Raw genomic sequence first — 5,941 nt, forward strand, 5'->3', positions numbered from 1 at the left:
GGGCCTGCCGACTTAAAGGCATCCAGTTCTTCCAAGTGACTCTGCACCATCTCAGGGTCTACATATGGCAGTCTGGCGCCTTGCTGCTGCCTCTCTACAACCCCAGTGAGAGACTTGTCTTGCCCCTCTCTTAGGAGCACTGAGGCAAAGAACTCGTTGAGGAGTTCAGCCTTGTCCCCCCTGTCCATCACCAATTGCTTCTGCCCATTTAGCAGGGGTCCTATTCCTCTCTGGGCCTTCCTTTTACTCCCTATATATCTAAAAAACAATTTCTTGTTGTCCTTTACTTGGGATGCCATCCTCAGCTCCATGGTAGCTTTGGCCCGTCTAACTGCCTCCCTACAATCGCGAGCAGAGGAGGTATATTCGTCTCTGCTGATCTCTCCCTGTCTCCACTTTTTATGTGCTCCCCTTTTGGCCCAGGGGCCAGAAGTGCCCAGGTATGCCTCTGAAACAAACCAGGAAAAGTCCTTGTCTTGTGATGATGCTCAGATAAGTATGTAGTCTGGTTGTCTGGTCTGATACTCTACCTTGTGCATATGGAATTGTTTTTCTTTTTTGGTACTTACACTATTTTCAACAAAACTCTCATTGAGAATACTGCACTCCTTGTTTCTGAGTTCTAGATGCCCCTCAACGTATAGAAGAAGCTCAGGGAAGTTAAGAGGAGGAGGTGTCAGCGATATCAAAAACATATCACATGATAGAATGCAGAAGAAATCTTTGCATTTTGCTCACTGAAAATGAGTGTCTTTGAAGTTTCTCCATTGTTTGACCAATTCTTGGTTGCTTGACCAGAATGTATTAGCTGTTGTAGATGAATATTTATTGATAATAACCTACTGGATGGCACTATATATCTGGACATTTTTTTAGCCACCTTAAAAAGTATATTTAGTTTCTCCTGCACTCTGTTGCAAATAAAGGATGAGATCTTTTCAGGGCAAGCAGGACAAACTTCATCTTTCTCACTGCTGCCCAGTCTAGCGTCATCCTTCAGTGAACAAGGTTTATTTATTAATCTGCTTTTCTAATATTAACCTGTATGTACATAAGGAAGCCCCTTACTTTACCAGCATTCAGTTAAAAGGGCGATTACATGAAAAAAGCAGAATGATTTTTTAAAACCTTTGCAAACTTATTGACCTTAGGTGGCGTTGCTGGAATGCAGAGCATTCCCAAAAAATCTGACCCAAACTTGTATATTTTTCTTTTAAGTTCATTAAAAAATTGGAAAGCTTTTAAAGCACTTAAGGCAGAGATTTCTTGCCTTCTAGGACTGAATGTTGACCTGACTTAATAAAGTACAAAGCATAGAAAAAGCTGTTCCTGAGAACAAAGCAAGAATTATTCTGCTATGGAAGGGAAAAGGATTTGACTTCACTGCTGCAAGCTAAAGCAGGATAAAGAGAAATAATAGAGGTGAGGTCTAATGGCTAGCATTTGAGTGCCAGGAATTCCTGAGTTACTATTACTATTACATTTACAACGTGCCTACCACCACAGGCACTTCTTTCCAATGGCTTTAAGATACTGTTATGCTGCCATCCTAAAACCTTATCCTCCTCCACTGGAGATTAATGGCAGTTGAGGATTCTTAGCACTTTACAGAATCTGATCTATTTATTGGAGGCAAATCCTACAGAAAAGGTTAGGACAGGGAGTAAAAAGAAACACTGGAGCAAATTAAAACTACAGGGGAGATTCAGGTGAGCAGATTGTAATGATCTGAACTGGCTTTTAGCTTAGTGCTGTGGTTTCATGCTTTTAATTTGCAGAGAACTGCTGTGCATTAGTACAGGGGTTGTCAACCAGGGGTTCGCGTACCCCTGGGGGTACTTGGAAAGGGGCTAGGGAATCTGCACAGGCAGAGACAGAGCGCTGCTACCCAGCACCCCGCTCCATCGCCTCCCAGGACCAGGGCTGGGAGGGTGGGAAGGGACATGAGGACAGCAGCTCCCCTGTGCAGGCTGCACAGATGCTGCCCAGCTGGCCAGACACAGGGGGTGGGGAGCTTGCACATGGCAGCCGCTGCTGCCATCCACCACCCCACACAGCCGTGTGCAAGGCCCCCCCCTTGCTCTGCATCTGGCCAACACCCTCCACCCCCTGCTCCACCAGAAGTGTGTCCAGAAGGGGTACACTCCTTAGAAAAGGTTGAAAACCCCTGCATTAGTACAAAGAATACATGCTTCAAGTCTGCAGCCAAGCATCTTTCAGCATATCTTAGCTTTTACTGCACATACTATTTGTAAATATTTGTGCTTTACCTTGCTCAGCATTGTGAGAGGAGAAAGAGATTTTATTTAAGAAATCTGCAATCTGAAATCAGACCTGGTGGAGAGTTGCTTCATGTGCTTCACCACAATCCTGTTCTTCCTGCTTCCTTGGAAAGAGAGGAAAAGACCAGGTCCACAATTTAAACTGTGACAGCATTTCCACCAGCCACAGCATCTGGCTCCCTGGCAAGCCTTGCACTGTGCTGGAAAGGTAGCTTTGAAGTAGGCGGAATATGGTATGCCTCATATGATCAAGCTGCGCGGTAATGGACTCTACTTTTTAACTAGTCCTCCTGGACTACATTTTCCATATTGACCTTTTTCAGCTGTGAAGATTGCATTCACCTGGAGAACACAAAGCCCTGAAATGGTGCAAAAGCGGTCTTGGGCTAACATATAGGCCTGGGTGATTCAGGAACTTGGGGAGGTCTTTAGAGCTGTGTGCTTGCTGACACCTTGGACTCAAGTGCTGGCCCTGCAATTCACAGCTAGTAGAAGAAATACAGAAGACCTGTACAGAAGTCCAGATGTCTTGCATGCATGCAGGCATACTCACTTAATTGGGGGTGCAACCTGTAGCTTTGGATCTAGCTCCCCAAGTTCAAGGCTTGTCCACCTTCATATTCCAGAGCGAGGGAGCTTGCTTCTTAATTCCATCATGAATGTGGCTGGAATCTGTTAAATTAGCTGATTTCATGAGATTTTTGTTATTCCAAATGGCCAAAATATGCAATGGGATTAGTTAATCAGCTGCATCTAGATGCAATGGGCTGGCCTCAACAGCCTTACTTGGGGTTCTGGGGGCCTCCCGGGGCTGCAGCTGCTTCGGTCCTGCTGCACGGAGCCTGGATGGCAGTGGAGTGCGGCACCAGCTGGCCAGGTTCTGGCTTTGGGTGGCACACACTGCCGCTGTGTGTGCCACTCTGCTTTTTTTTTCAGCGCTCTTCCCCTCTGCGCTGTTCTCTTGCAGCACAGAGAACAACTGATGGTGTGGTATGTGGTGCCGCAGACACGTCTACCACTTTTTGAAGGTTACCATGAAGAAGAGGGTGAACAACAGTCCTCCCTGACCACAAAGGGCAACCCACGAGGCAATGGGCTGAAGTTGTAAATTAAAACTCAGAAAAAACTTTCTATCTGTGTTCCTGTATTTCAGTTCCTCATCTTTAAAACAGAGCTAATATTTCCATTCTTCACAGATGAGCTGAACTTTTAAAAAACATTCCTTATTTTAACTTTTTTCTAACTACTCAGTTGGTCTAGTCAAAGATATCACATTTACTCTAAGAACTTTGCCTGCCTATGTCCTTAGACCAACACGGCTACAACCAAAAACCCAGCGTTCCCCATTTTGAGGCACTCAGACACTGTGTAGTTGAGGGCCAAATTAGTAAATAGATAGTATTTGCTTTTTTCAAGGACTATTTCATTAGCATTGCTTTTGGTTGTAGTAGCTGTAATAAATATTCACTAGGTTTTTACTTCTGCTGAAGTTACATACACATTAAATTGTTGGTTCAACCTTGCATGCCACATCACTGTTGGTCCCCTCAAGTCTAACGAGGTCAAACAAATGAGCTCATGCGTTCTGCCAGCATAATTTAGACAGACCCATCAGCTTTGTCACACTGTGTTTATCAGGAGACCAGAGGTCAAGTGGTGACCTGAATGGTTAGTGGGGATCACATAATAAGTGAGCTGCATGCAGTCTCTTAGTTGTCCCTTCATTATGAGGGATCTTTCTTATTCTATACTAGTGTCTCCTTCATTCTGCTCAAAGCTAGGAGTCTCTCACATACTTTATTACTGCAGTGTTATAAATTATATACCTCGCTAACATGGAATCCTGAAGCAGAGATTGTAGGTGTAACAGTGGCTAACAGAGTTTTTTCTGTTACTGAGTGGGGCTGGGCCACAGAGATAGAAAGCTGCAGAGCTCCCAGTGGAAAACCGCTGGCAGCTAATTACAGTTAGGTATAGGTAGTTAGGTAAGGGCCTGCTGAGGTGGAGGTGGCCAGTGGGAAACACCTGGAGCTTGTGGAGAGGATCCCAGGTCAGGTGACTGGAAGTGGGTGGAGTTTAGGGCCATAAAAGCCCAGGTCCTGGAAAGGAGCCTTATACTGGAGCCTGTTAGTCTGAAAGGAAGAGTTATGCAGGCTGTGTGGAGGAGGGAGGAAAAAGCCCCAGAGGGTGTAGAGCTCACACTGAAGCTAAGTGAATTTGTGGTTTGTGTTGATTATGTTTCTGTTCCTCCTGTGTGGCATGGGAGTAACTGCAGGGGAGATTGGGGAGGGGTGTTGTTGAGACTGTGCTTTGGGAGAAACACATTCCAGTAAATGAAGTGAAGGGTGATGGAGCCCAGGGGCCCAAGCCTTCTGGGGCTGGGTTGCTAGGGTCCTGGTGGACTGAGCAGACAGTGCAGGAGCCTGGTGGACTGAGCAGGGCACCCAAGACACATTCTGGCTCTATGAAGACACTCTCCAGAGTTCACAATAACAACAAAAATGTAACAGGTGAGGACGGGGTGGTACCCAAAGAGACCAGAGTAGAAGAGACAGGGTCAGTATGGTTGCCAGAGGGTGCCATGGACATCCTCAGAGGTGGATCCTGTTACAGTAGGATAATGTATTTTAGGTTAAACTAATATAATTCCAAATAGCATTAAGCTTCCTGGTCTTTTACTTTTAATCTGGTTCCCCATTTTGGGACTGGTTCTGCCATTAACTTCTAGAGAAGTAGTGTCAGGCTTTTTCTATAGTGGGCATAGGTAGATCCAGGATTGTGACAATGGAGGTGCGGCCACATCCCATTCAGCTGGGCGCATCTACATGAGATGTTTATTGCAGAGCTGACTAATCAGCTCCACAGTAAAATGCTACTGTGGTATATGCTCAGTGAGACCTCACTGTGGAGAGAGGGGATGAGCAACGGCTGTGGTGTGCACAGCCCGGGGCTCTGGAGCATGAAAAGAGGGGCTGAGTGTTGCTGCTGCTGCTCATCTCCTTTCCCCTGCTGCTGAATTCGGGGGTCGGGGAGGGGAAGAGTAAACAATAGACACTGGAGCTGTGTGCAAGCAGGGGGTCCAGGCAGACCCCATCCTGAGCAGTGAACTCGGAGAACTCACAGAACATGCAGAGCTCCTAGCAGGAGCAATGCCGACATGCTGGTGAGCTCAAGAGCTCCCTGGTATCCAGAATCATGGCGAGGGGTTGTGACCACACCTCCTTCAGCTCTGTTGCATATATGCAGTGAGCTCTCTTCACTGTATTCCTACAGTGCCCAGTAGCTTCACTCCAGCACATAACGGGCCCTGTACAAACTCTTAGTAAGAAGCTGTTTCTGAATCAAAGAACTTATGAGCAATGATCCTTATCCTGAATTCCATGAACAAGAACTGGGGGCCTGCTGTGATGGAGCAAACTGGTAGTTCTGGGACTAAAGGCTAAGCAAAATAAGGAGGGGTAGCAAACACTTGGATACAGTGGGCACATCTACATGAGATGTTTATTGCAGAGCTTAATCAGCTCCACAGTAAAATGTCACTGTCTATACATGCAACCCTATTAGGTTGAAGTAGACTGACAAACACTACCACAGGCTAGTCTTGCTAAACACAAGCACTACCCTGCAGTAGTGTTGTTTTGTGCACTGCAGTGTACGTG

Source organism: Alligator sinensis, unplaced genomic scaffold (assembly GCF_000455745.1).
Source record: "Alligator sinensis unplaced genomic scaffold, ASM45574v1 scaffold678_1, whole genome shotgun sequence".
Taxonomy (NCBI): domain Eukaryota; kingdom Metazoa; phylum Chordata; order Crocodylia; family Alligatoridae; genus Alligator; species Alligator sinensis.